This window comes from Lactuca serriola, chromosome 2 (assembly GCF_051521515.1).
Source record: "Lactuca serriola cultivar US96UC23 chromosome 2, Lser_US96UC23_V15, whole genome shotgun sequence".
Lineage (NCBI taxonomy): Eukaryota > Viridiplantae > Streptophyta > Magnoliopsida > Asterales > Asteraceae > Lactuca > Lactuca serriola.
In genome coordinates, this window is record NC_136409.1 from 37358413 (window position 1) to 37372043 (window position 13631).

The window sequence follows — 13631 nt, forward strand, 5'->3', positions numbered from 1 at the left end:
ATTAAGCCTTGGGCCCTTGTGTTGGGCTTGTCATGTAGATTGAGGTTTGGGCCTCAGGGAAGCCCATTTATTATTGGGCCTTGGTGGGCCTAATAGGTTTAGGCTGGTAGGTGGTCTATCTTTAGACCTAATAAGTGAGAGGTTGGACTTAGCTCCTAATTGAGATAATTGTTGGGTTGGCACAGAGTTAGAGGCCGATGCGTAGCAGTAATGTCTATAGGAGCTGTTGTTCATCCGAGGTGAGTCTTATCACTATACTTTACCAAGAGTGGTAATTAGAGTTATGTGACAGAGTATCTTGTATGTTATTTATATGAGGTGACACACTGCATTATTTATATGTGATTTGTGCTATGTATGATTCAAAGTTTATAGAGTTAGGACCGGAAGGTCCACAGAGTTAGGACCAGAGGGTCCATAGAGTTATGGGACTAAAGGGTCCCACTAAGACACATTGACTTAAGGGTCGTACAGAGTTATAGCCTCGAGCGGCTAATATGTGTTGTATGTGGTATTTTTGGGGAACTCACTAAGCTCCTTGCTTACCGTGTTCTGTGTTATGTGTTTCAGGTTCTTATCAAGATCACGAGAAGGCGGCGGCTCGATTGTACACGCAAAGAGAAAAGAGTATTAAATGAGGATCCTGGATTTTGATAATGCTTTGAAAACTTTGTTGAGTATTAAATGGTGTTTATTTAAAATGACATGTGTTTTATGAAATTAAAAATGAAAATTATGGCTTGAAAATTTACGTTGTTACAAGTTGGATCAGAGCCTTGGTTTGAGGGATTCGGATACACTTTCTGGCGTATCTGGACTCAAACTGAGGATTTGAGAAAAGTTTTCAAAAGAAACGATTTTTTCGAAACGAGTAAAAGATTTCAAGAGGAAGCGGAAAATAGCAGTGTGTACAATCAGCCAGCACCCGAACGGTTATTTCCCAAAATACTCTTACGTTATGTGTTATGAGATATTATGAGATATGATGCATGCTAGAGTAGGCTAGGTATTCAAATTTAGGACTAGAGTGGCCTGATTTGTGATGCCTTAGCCTAGGAGTTGCTGCTATCTATGATGCACTTTCGAGTATGTACTAAGTGAGAATATCTAGCAGGAATCCTTGTAGAGAGGGATTTGAGTAGAGGAGTAATCTAGGAGAGATACCTAGATGAGCATTTATGGAGCCTATCGAGAGAGTAGCTAGATACCCGCGAGGGGTAGAGTTGCAGAGTTCAGTGATATCCTTTGAGTACGAGTAGAGCAAGTGGAGTTATCACCTAGAGTGGGTTTTACATGTTTATTTAATGCCCAAATGTTGTTTGCTTCATGCTTTGTGGAATTCCCAATGATGGGAGTAATCTACCAAGTGAATGTAACGATATTCAGGAGGTAGATGACTGGAATCAAAAGGAGTTTCTCGGTAGCTGATGGCGGAGAAGTGTGAGAGCCTTGGAAGAGCCTAGGATCTGACCTTAGTCAGATGAGTACGCTGAAAGAGTAGAGCATTTCACTGGGGAGCGAGCACGCGTGTTGGGATTGGTGATAGAGAAGGCTGAGCAGCTACTTAGGGAATCTGGGATGGTCCGTGTAGAGGGTATGGGTAGATGTGGCAGGTAGTATGGGCCCGTACTACTAAAAGTAGAGGACCCATACCCAATGCAGGGAGTATTCCGTAGGATCTAAGTAGCAGATCGAGAGGTGATGTCATGATTCAATTTCCATGATAAGTAGCAGATCAAGAGGTGACGTCATGGTTCGAGTACCATGAATTAAGGCAGATTAAGAAAAGTAAACATGGTTCGAGTACCATGATTTGTAGTAGATTAATAGGAGATAACATGGTGCGGGTACCATGATTCATAGCAGATCGAGAGGTGGCCACATGGTTTGAGTACCATGACTAGTGACAGTTAGTGCTTCTGGTTTTACCGCTTATTTCGTGGTGATTGTCTAGACTGAGATCAGATGTGAAGGAGTATGGGGCCAGAAGGCTATGATAAAGGAGTTTTAGTGGAGCATCCCCAGAAAGGGAAATAGAGTTATCTCCGAGGGATTGTTGGTGATATGCCAGTTGAAGTCGCAAGACATAGGGATGAGTAGGTATGGTGCGTTATGGAAGAATACAGTCTGGGCTGGGCGACCAGCTGATAGTGGAGACGTCACATTCTGTAACTTGAGTAGTGCTGTTTTGTTTCCTGTGGGAGACGTAAGAGGTGTAGAGATTTCGGTTTCTAAGTTTGGGGATGAGCTCTATGGGATTTCACTGATGGTGATCTTCAATTAGATTATATGGCAGTAGGTCGTACTACGGCGACGTAAAGATATAGCTTGAGCAGGTTGTCAGCGGGGACTGAGATGATCAAGGACCAAGATACACACTACTTGAGTATAATAGGGCATGTGTTAGCTGCAGCGTCGGTCGACCAAGAGGGGAATATTAGGGCGGTGGCTCTTAATATCCTTGATGAGTATCGAGAGTGGTAATATGGGTTCTTCTCTTATCATAAGTGTCGTGATGGAGTGTGGGTTGAGCAGTCGGGGATGAGGATAATGATAGTTCACTATTTCTAGACTACGAGTCAGGGTCGATACCGGATAGTTGGGAAGTCCGGTGATGGAATATGTGAGAATCTGACTGACTAGAGGAAGTCATGATGGGAAGTTATGAGGATTCATCTAAGATTTGAGGTATTGGGAGTTGCTTGATCTTTGTCGGGGAGATCATCGAGCTTTGCGTAACACTTCCAAGAGTAGGCGCGATGTTACTAGTGGAAACAGTCTGTGGGATAGATTGTTGGCGCGCCAATTAGTGATGGTTTAAACCCTAAGTGGGGGAGAACCGGGTATATTATTCAGGGAATCAAAGATTGTTCGAGAGCAGTTAAAGATCTGGATATAGAGACCTGCAATGCGGGTTCATGAGTCTTGGGTTATTGTTGATCGAGGCTAGGTGCAGAGCATGATAATGCAGGTGGTATGTGTTTGAGGAAGGATGAGTGAATTGAAAGATTCTTTGTGGGCCGTGCTTTTTAGGGTTAGCAAATGTTGAGTTCAAGTGCGGCCGGGTCGCTGGTTTGCGAATGCAATAATTGAGATTTGCAAGTGAAGGTGTAGATTGTAATCTATACCCCGGAAGGGAAGCCGTTGAATCGTCAACCAATTTCAGGGTCGGTATGAGTAGTTTCAAGTGAGTAATGGTCAGTAGAGGGGGAGTTTTGGGTTTTCAATATCATATTCTGAGCCATTGACAATGCCTCAGTTTTTCGAATATGGAGATGGAATACTCTGAGGTTGCAAGTTGTGCGAGAGGGAGATCGGTTGAGGGATTTTGCATGATCAATGTGATATCCAAGAATGGGGTCAAGAGTATGAGATCATTGGATTTGGTAAATCATCATGAGATTTTTTGTTTATATCCGGGTATAATGTCCTTATTATTCCGAGTTTTGAGTTGAGAGCTGGCTAGTGGTGTAGTAAGTAGCTATGATTCTAGTGAGATCTCTACAAATAATTGATGACTAAGCGAGACGATTTAAGAAAGAGGATTGCAATAAGAAGAGGGTGTTGTGATGCTACGGGTAGCCGTAGTACTCCCTAGTCAGTGAGAGGGTGTTATGATGCAACGGAGATCCGTAGTACTTACTAGTCAGCAAGAGGGTGTTGTGATGCTACGGGGAGCCGTAGTACTTACTAGCCAGCGAGAGGGTGTCATGATGCTATGGGGACCTGTAGTACTCACTATCCAGCGAGAGGGTGTTATGATGCTACGGTGAGCTGTAGTACTCACTAGCCAGCAAGAGGGTGTTGTGATGCTACGGGGAACCATAGTACTCTCTAACCAGCGAGAGGGTGTTGTGATGCTTCGGGGAGCCGTAGTACTCACTAGCCAGCGAGAGGGTGTAGTGATGTTACGGGGAGCCGTAGTACTCACTAGTCAGCGAGAGGGTGTTGTGATGTTACAGGGAGCCGTAGTATTCACTAATCAGGGTATGACACAGAGGAGTTCTTAGGCTTGGGTAGCCTTACCGTTTGAGTCTTCGGAAGCCTGGTTGCCGAACCAGGGGCGAGACGGGGGTCTCCGTGTCAGTTGGCAATTGATATATCCCAGGTTGAGTGGGGATTTTCGTAATCGGAAGGAATTGGGAGAAGGTATGTGCTTAAATTCACGAATCTTGGGTCATGAGTTGAGTGCCAGATTAGAATTGAGTGGTTCCAAGCGTACTATTGATTCAGACTTTCGATCTTGAGTATGGATTCGTTCATTTGTTGAGTAGGCGAGATGAGGTTTCAGTTTTTAGATGGGTTTCATTTTGAGGAATATTGATCTTCATCTGATTTATTTGACCGGAGTGGTTCAGTATCGTTGGTATGAGAATACTCGCAAGGTGCATGGAACCAATGGGTGGAAGATGACCAAGGGTTGAAAGCGAGACAATTTCAGATGAGTTATATCACTCGCTTGGGATAAAGCGAAGTTCGTGACTTGTGTGTCGCAATGAGCCGAGATAGTCATTGTGAGAAGGAAGTTAGTGAGATGTTTTGGTTTGCAATGAGTAACCTTTGAGGTTCATCTTTTGGGTCGGGAGCTGACCTGGTGCTCAGTATTGAAAGGGAAATCTGAGAGGAAGCTAGGGCTTATGTCTATGGGAGTCAGAGGATACTTCCAAGTGAGCGTGGTCTTTTCTTGCGTTTGAAGTCAAATTTTTTGGATTTATTCTTTCCGATAAGTTCTGATAAGTTGTTCAGGCGGAGGGTCATTAGTGGTTTGTGACCTTTCCATTCCTCTTGAGTTCGACCGAGATCGATTGAAGAATCAGATTTGATAGAGTGTTCTTAGAATCTGTTAATCGATGAGAGATTAACGCGATCTTTTTTCGAGGGTGGTCTAGCACGGAGATAGAGTTTCCAGTTTTGAAGAGTCAGAACGAGTACCGCAACGGCAGTTGGGTCTACCCCTTTTCGGGACGGGAGTCCCTGGTAGGATCGAGTGTTTTTGGAAGTGATTGTTGTATGGTTTGATGACCTTCGGTGGTGCATCACGGTTTGTTGGACTCATTCTATGTGTTGGTAAGGATCGATTTCGAGGGCGAAATCTAATTCAAGTGGGGGAGAATTGTAACATCCTGTTTCAGATTGTTTGTGATTAGTTTTTGTGGGCCACAAGCCGGGCATGAGGAGGTCTTGGGTTGCAGTGAGTTGCTAAAATCGTAGGGCATCTCATCACCTTTCTGTAGATATAAGGATCTTTGGAAGCAGAGTTAAATCAAAGAAGCCATGGTAGTTTGGAAGATATGGAAAGTTTAGTCCTTATTATGAAATGGGTGGCAATCGGGTATGATAGGCGTAAGTATGGTACGCTTAGCATACCTATGAGCGTGGGATGGACGCGAGGACCACCTAGTACGCTGGGCATACCCGAGGGTACGCTGGGCGTACTAGGCATAGGAGGAAAACCCTAATTCGAGTAGTGTCCCTATTTAAAGAATGAGATGGTCTCATTTCTGGCCACCTTCCTCAGTCAATAAACCCTCTCAAACCCTAATATCTGTTCTTGAGCTTATGTGTTTGGCCATGTGGAGGTTGTATATGTTCTTGTGGGCTCTTTGGAGTTAAGAAGGAGCATGGAAGAGAATGGAGTTGAAGTCCAGACCTTGGATCCGAGCTTTCCTGGGGATAGAGCATCATTTGAAGGTATAAAGCTCAAAGCTTTCCCATTCTTTTTGATTTATGCTTAGTATGGTCCATTTTCGGGTTTTTGGTCCCAACGGTTGAAGCTTTGTGAGTTGTTAAACTCCAGATCCCCATTATCCGTCCTTTTGAATGTTTTAATGGAGTAGTTTCATAAAAATGAGATCTTGGAGGTTAGAATGAAGTCATGCATAAGTGGAGAGCTTAATGAGTAAAGAGAATAAGTATTTTGTGTGCTTGTGACCACATCATCCATGCAAAGGCTTAAAGTCCCTAACTTTATGGAGTAAGGATTGTTAGGGAGTCTAGATCCAAGAGATGAGTTAAGGTCTTAACGGGTTAAGACCCAGAAAAGCAGATCTAGAAAAGCTGAGCGTACGCCCGACGTAATTTTAGTATGCCCCGCATACTGGGTTGAGGTCCCCGATCAGTTTCATGCGCGCTTGAGTACGCTAAGCGTACCAAAGGGGTACGCCCCGCGTAACCCCTCTGTGGGCTTTTGGGATAGACTTTGTTGTTGGTCTTAGATGTTGGGCATGAATCTTTGGGTTTGTGTAATTAAGACTATGAGTAGAGAATATTATAATTAAGCCTTGGGCCCTTGTGTTGGGCTTGTCGTGTAGATTGAGGTTTGGGCCTTAGGGAAGCCCATTTATTATTGGGCCTTGGTGGGTCTAATAGGTTTAGGGCATTGATGGGCAGGTAGGTGGTCTATCTTTAGACCTAAAAAGTGGGAGGTTGGACTTAGCTCCTAATTGAGATAACTGTTGGGTTGGCACAAAGTTAGAGGCCGATGCGTAGCACCAATGTCTATAGGAGCTGTTGTTCATCCAAGGTGAGTCTTATCACTATACTTTACCAAGAGTGGTAATTAGAGTTATGTGACAAAGTATCTTGTATGTTATTTATGTGATGTAACACACTACATTATTTATATGTGATTTGTGCTATGTATGATTCAGAGTTTACAGAGTTAGGACCGGAAGGTCCACAGAGTTAGGACCAGAGGGTCCATAGAGTTGTGGGACTAGAGGGTCCCACTGAGACACATTGACTAGAGGGTCATACAGAGTTATAGCATCGAGCGGCTAATATGTGTTTTATGTGGTATTTTGGGGGAACTCACTAAGCTCTGTGCTTACCGTGTTCTGTGTTATGTGTTTCAGGTTCTTATTAGGATCACGGGAAGGCGTCGACTCGATTGTACATGCAAAGAGAAAAGAGTTGTACGTGAGGATCTTAGATTTTGATAATGCTTTGAAAACTTTGTTGAGTATAAAATGGTGTTTATTTAAAATGACATGTGTTTTATGAAATTAAAAATGAGAATGACGGCTTGAAAATTTACGTTGTTACAAGTTGGTATCAGAGCCTTGATTTGAGGGATTCGGATACACCTTCGGGCATATCTGGACTCAAATTGAGGATTTGAGAAAAGTTTTCAAAAGAAACGATTTTTTTTGAAACGAGTAAAGGATTTCAAGAGGAAGCGGAAAAGAGCAGTGTGTACAATCAGCCAGCGCCCGAACTTTGATTTCCCAAAATACCCTTACGTTATGTGTTATCAGGTATTATGCATGCTAGAGTAGGCTGGGTATTCATATTTAGGACTAGAGTGGCCTGATTTGTAATGCCTTAGCCTAGGAGTTGCTTTTATCTGTGATGCACTTTGAGTATGTGCTGAGTGAGAATATCCAACAGGAATCCTTATAGAGAGGTATTTGAGTAGAGGAGTAATCTAGGAGAGATACCTAGATGAGCATTTGTGGAGCCTATCGAGAGAGTAGCTAGATACCCACGAGGGGTAGAGTTGCAGAGTTTGGTGATATCGTTTGAGTACAAGTAGAGCAAGTGGAGTTATCACCTAGAGTTGGTTTTACGTGTTTATCCGATGCCCGAATGTTGTTTGCTTCGTGATTTGTGGAATTCTCGATGATGGGGGTCATCTACCAAGTGAAAGTGACGATATTCAGGAGGTAGATGACTGGCATCATAAGGAGTTTCTCAGCAACTTATGGTGGAGAAGTCTGAGAACTTAAGAAAAGCCTAGGATGTGACCTTAGTTAGATGAGTACACTGACAGAGTAGAGCATTTCGCTGGGGAGCAAGCACGCGTGTTGGGATTGGCGATAGAGAAGGTTGAGCAGCTACTTAGGGAATTTGGGATGGTCCGTGTAGAGGGTATGGGTAGATGTGGCAGGTAGTATGGGCCCGTACTACTGAAAGAAGAGGACCCATACCCGATGCAGGGAGTATTCTGGAGGATCTAAGTAGCAGATCGATAGGTGATGTCATGATTCGAGTTCCATGATAAGTAGCAAATCGAGAGGTGACGTCATGGTTCGAGTACCATGATTTGAGGTAGATTAAGAAAAGAAAATATGCTCCGAGTACCATGATTCGTAGTAGATTAAGAGGAGATAACATGGTGCGGGTACCATGATTCATAGCAGATCGAGAGGTGGCCACATGGTTTTAGTACCATGACATGTGGCAGTTAGTGTTTCTGGTTTTACCGGTTATTTCATGGTTATATGCCAGTTGGAGTCGCAAGACTCAGCGATGAGTAGGGATGGTGCGTTATGGAAGAATACAGTCTGGGCTGGGCGACCAGCTGATAGTGGAGATATCACTTTTTGTGACTTGAGGAGTGCTGTTCCATTTCCTATGGGAGACGTAAGAGGTTTAGAGATTTTGGTTTCTGAGTTTGGGGGTGAGCCCTATGGGATTTCACTGATGGTGATCTTCAACTAGATTATATGATAGTAGGCCGTACTGCGGCGAGGTAAAGATATAGCTTGAGCAGGTCGTCAGCTGTGACTGAGATGATCAAGGACCAAGATACACACTACTTGAGTATAATAGGGCATGTGTTAGCTGCAGCGTCGGTCGACCAAGAGGGGAATATCAGGGCGGTGGCTCTTAATATCCTTGATGAGTATCGAGAGTGGTAATATGGGTTCTACTCTTATCATAAGTGCCGTGATGAAGTGTGGGTTGAGGAGTCGGGGATGAGGATAATGATAGTTCACTATTTCCAGACTACGAGTCAGGTTTGATACTGGACAGTTCGGAAGTCCGGTGATGGAATATGTGAGAATCTGACTGACTAGAGGAAGTCATGATGGGAAGTTCTGAGGTTTCATATGAGATTCGAGGTATTGGGAGTTGCTTGATCTATGCCGGGGAGATCATCGAGCTTTGCGTAACACTTTCCAAGAGTAGGCGCGATGTTACTACTGGAAACAGTCTGTGGGATAGATTGTGGGTGCGCCAATTGGTAATGGTTCGAACCCTGAGTGGGGGAGAACCAAGTATATTATTGAGGGAATCAAAGATTGTTCGAGAGTGGTTAAAGTTCTGGATATAGAGACCTGCAGTGCGGATTCATGTGTCTAGGGTTATTGTTGATCGAGGCTAGGTTCAGAGTGTGATAATGTAGGTGGTATGTGGTTGAGGAAGGATGAGTGAATTGGAAGATTCATTGTGGGCCATGCTTTTCAGGGTAAGCATATGTTGAGTTCGAGTGCGACCAGGTCGCTGGTTTGCGAATGCAATAACTAAGATTTGCAAGTGAAGGTGTAGATTGTAATCTATACCCCGGAAGGGCAGCCGTTGAATCGTCAACCAATTTCAGGGTCGGTATGAGTAGTTTCAAGTGAGTAATGGTCAATAGAGGGGGAGTTTCGGGTTTTCGATATCATGTTCTAAGCCATTGACGATGCCTCGGTGTTTCGAATTGGTAGATGGAATACTCTGAGGTTGCAAGTTGTGCGAGAGGGAGATCGGTTGAGGGATTTTGCAAGATCAATGCGATATCCAAGAATGGGGTCAAGAGTATGAGATCAGTGGATTTGGTAAAGCATCATGATATTTTGTGTTGATATCCGGGTATGATGTCCTTATTATTCTGAGTTCTGATTTGAGAGTTGGCTAGTGGCATAACAAGTAGCTATGATTCTAGTGAGAGCTCTACAATTAATTGATGATTAAGCGAGACGATTTAAGAAAGAGGATTGAAATGAGAAGAGGGTGTTGTGATGCTACAGGGAGCCATAGTACTCACTAGTCAGCGAGAGGGTGTTGTGATGCAACGAGGAGCCGTAGTACTCACTAGTAAGCAAGAGGGTGTTGTGATGCTACGGGGAGCCGTACTACTCACTAGCCAGCGAGAGGGTGTCGTGATGCTACAGGGACCCGTAGTACTCACTAGCCAGCGAGAGGGTGTTATGATGCTACGGTGAGCCGTAGTACTCGCTAGCCATCGAGAGGGTGTTGTGATGCTACGGGGAACCATAGTACTTTCTAGCCAGCGAGAGGGTGTTGTGATGCTTCGGGGAGCCGTAGTACTCACTAGCCAGTGAGAGGGTGTAGTGATGTTACGGGGAGCTATAGTACTCACTAGTCAGCGAGAGGGTGTTGTGATGTTACAGGCAGCCGTAGTATTCACTAATCAGGGTATGGCACAGAGGAGTTCTTAGGCTTGGGTAGCCTTACCGTTTGAGTCTTCAGAAGCCTGGTTGCCGAACCAGGGGTGAGACAGGGGTCTCCGTGTCAGTTGGCAATTGATATATCCCAGGTTGATTGGGGATTTTCGTAATCGGAAGGAATTAGGTGAAGGTGTGTGCTTAAATTCACGAATCTTAGGTCATGAGTTGTGTGCCTGATTAGAATTTAGTGGTTCCAAGCCTACTGTTGAATCATACTTTCGAGCTTGTGTATGGATTTGTTCGTCGGTTGAGTAGGCGAGATGAGGTTTCAGTTTTTGTAGATGGGTTTCATCTTGAGGAATATTGATCTTCATCTGATTTATTTGAGCGGAGTGGGTCAGTATCGTTGGTATGAGAATACTTGCAAGGTGCATGGAACCAGTGGGTGGAAGATGACCAAGGGTTGAAAGCGAGACAATTTCAGATGAGTTGTAGCACTCGCTTGGGATAAAGCGAACTTCGTGGCTTGTGTGTCGTAATGAGCCGAGATAGTCATTGTGAGAAGGAAGTCAGTGAGATGTGTTGGTTTGCAATGAGTAACCTTGGAGGTTCATCTTTTGAATCGGGAGCTGACCTGGTGCTCAGTATTGAAAGGGAAATCTGAGAGGAAGCTGGGGCTTATGTCTATGGGTGTCAGAGGATACTTCCAAGTGAGCGTGCTCTTTTCTTGCATTTGAGGTCAAATTTTTTTGGATTTATTCTTTCCGATAAGTTCTGATAAGTTGTTCAGGTGGTGGGTTCTAGCATACCATACAAGGCTCATATAATTAGGCATAACCTAGACAGGCCATGCTACCCCTGGCTGATCAGTTCTAGCATGCAAATCTATAAGCTCATACAAGCATACAAAGGCATCTCTCCTAGAACCTTAGCTCTAATTTAGCATGCGAGTCACATAATCATATCATATAACAAACATGTATTGGTATTTTAGGAACCACTTACTTGAGCACGACCGATTACACACATCGCACCCCTTTCTTTTGAAAGTTTCTTTCTCTTTTCATATTCCTTTCAAAATTCTTTTATAAAAATGATTTTTCTTTTGAAAATTTTCATACCAAGTCATCAGTTTGAGTGCAGACACGCCCTAAAGTGTCCCTGAATCCCTCAAGGTTTGATACTAACTTGTAACATTCCAAAACTTAAGGCCAAAATTTTCATTTTTAATATAAGAAAACCTTTCATATATTTGTTCCAGACATTGAAAACATTTCAATTAAAACAAATATCAGAGTCTAATCCCAAAGATCACATAATGTAGAATAACATGGGTGAATGCGCTGCGATCGTCCCGAGCTCCTATTTCTTGAAAATTTAAGATAACTGAAACCAAAACTGTAAACCGTAAGCACGAAGCTTTGTGAGTTCCCCAAATACCACATACCATACATATCAACTGGGACATACATGCCATAAACACTGTGATCTATACATATCAAACATATCCATAATCAAGTAAGGTGCTATGTGCCAAACATAGTCTTGCCATTATGCCACGGGCCGCACGTGGTCTTTCTTTCCAAGCCTAGGGCCACCCCCTTGGTCTTACAGACAAGTGCCAAGAGCCACCTCCTGGTCTTCTATGCAAGCAACACAAAGACAACTACATACATACTACTCTACTTAGCTAATCAGCATATAGTGTGCCAGGAGCCACCTCCTGGTCTTTTATACATATTGCCTAGGGCTAACCCCCGAGTCTTCCTACCATACATAATAACATACTGTGTGCCAGTAGCTACCCCTGGTCTTTCATCTATAATGCCTAGGGCTAACCCCTGGGTCTTCCTATCATACAAAAACTAAATGGGCTGGTATTGGTGCCTTAGACCCATACAAATAGTGAGGAGACTCACCTCAGAAGCTGATTGTAGAACCCTACGAATAACACTTCGCTGCTAGTTGGTGGATCCCGGAACTGCTGGTCTCTCGACTCCACGAGCTACAATTACCCGAATTGACAATTAGCCCAAATCAATAATCCTCCTTAGGGTAAAATGACCATTTTACCCCTAGTCTAACATGGTCCATACCTAAGGCCCAAAGCCATAATACAAAGGGCCCAACACTAGGTAGGCTTTCCAAGCCCACTAGTGGCCCACTAATGGCCTAATTAGCTAACTGGGCCTAATTCTTCTAATAGACCTTACCCTAAGCCCAAAAATATTCTTGGCCCAAAACATCTGACTTCTGATGGCCCACTAAGGCCCAAAGACCGAAAGTCCACTACTTGGCCCAACCTAAGGCCCAAAACACACCGAGCCCATAACTGATGAGTACGCGGGGCGTACTCTTTTCTACGCTAAGCGTACTAGCTGAAGGTGGTGTATGATGCGTGTACCTGCATGTACGCGCAACATACTCCTCTGTTAAGCTACTTTTCCCATTAAGTGCTTAATACTCCATTCCAGAAGCTACAATTACAGATCCAAGTCCTCTTTAATGTCTTAATCCATAAAGTTGATTACTTGATGGCTTTCAACCCACCAAATGAGCCCAAACTTGAAACATGACAACAAACTTCCATGAAAAGGTATAGATCTCATCCATGGTCACAAATGAGCCCTAAAGATTGAAACTTTACTGCATATGGGACTCATATGACACTAAGGGTGGCAACCCTAGACCTAGAAAACGAGTTGAGTCATAAAGGTCCATTCTTGGGACCTAAAAGGTCCAAACACTCCATTAACATAGATCTAAGCATACTTGAGGAAAGTTTCAGACTTCATACCTCAAAATGATCTGAAATGGAACCACAATCTTGGATCTACTGCTTCCCTTTGATCCACCACTTTGCTATACTCTTCACTTGCTTAAAAAATGGCTTCACAACATCAAAATGCTCTTTAATGGCCTCCAAAGCTCAAAGAACACTCTAGGGAGGGTTAGGGTTTCATGGTGGCTCTCTAAAGATGAGATGGAGGCTGACCCATGAGGCACATTATTCTTTTTATAGTGACACATCCCTAAAATTAGGGTTATAGAAACACTGAGCGCATGCTGGGCGTACGCCTCTCCGCACCCGTGACCATATAACCTTATATGCTGGGCGTAACCCAACTTACGTTGGGCGTACCCAGCTAAACACACGCATGCATTCCTTGCATGAATGGTCTGCCTTGTCATAAAACTCCATTAGGGGCTAAAATTGACAATAACTTCAAAGTGTCATAACTCCTTCACTCTAAGTCCATTTCTAACGAACTTTATATCATGAAAAGGTGGAGAGAAGCCCTATGCTCCTAGCCACACCCCAAGCCTAAAACCTTCTGGATAAAACCCGAGACCCATAAAAGACCGAATCGCCCCTACCCTTTGGCTTCCGGGACCACAAACGAGTACTTTCAAAACGGGGTGTTGAAAATCTCATAGTGAGATTAGATTTCATTATCTTTCAATGGACCATCCACACACTTTATAATGATATTTATAGATAGAATCTTATGT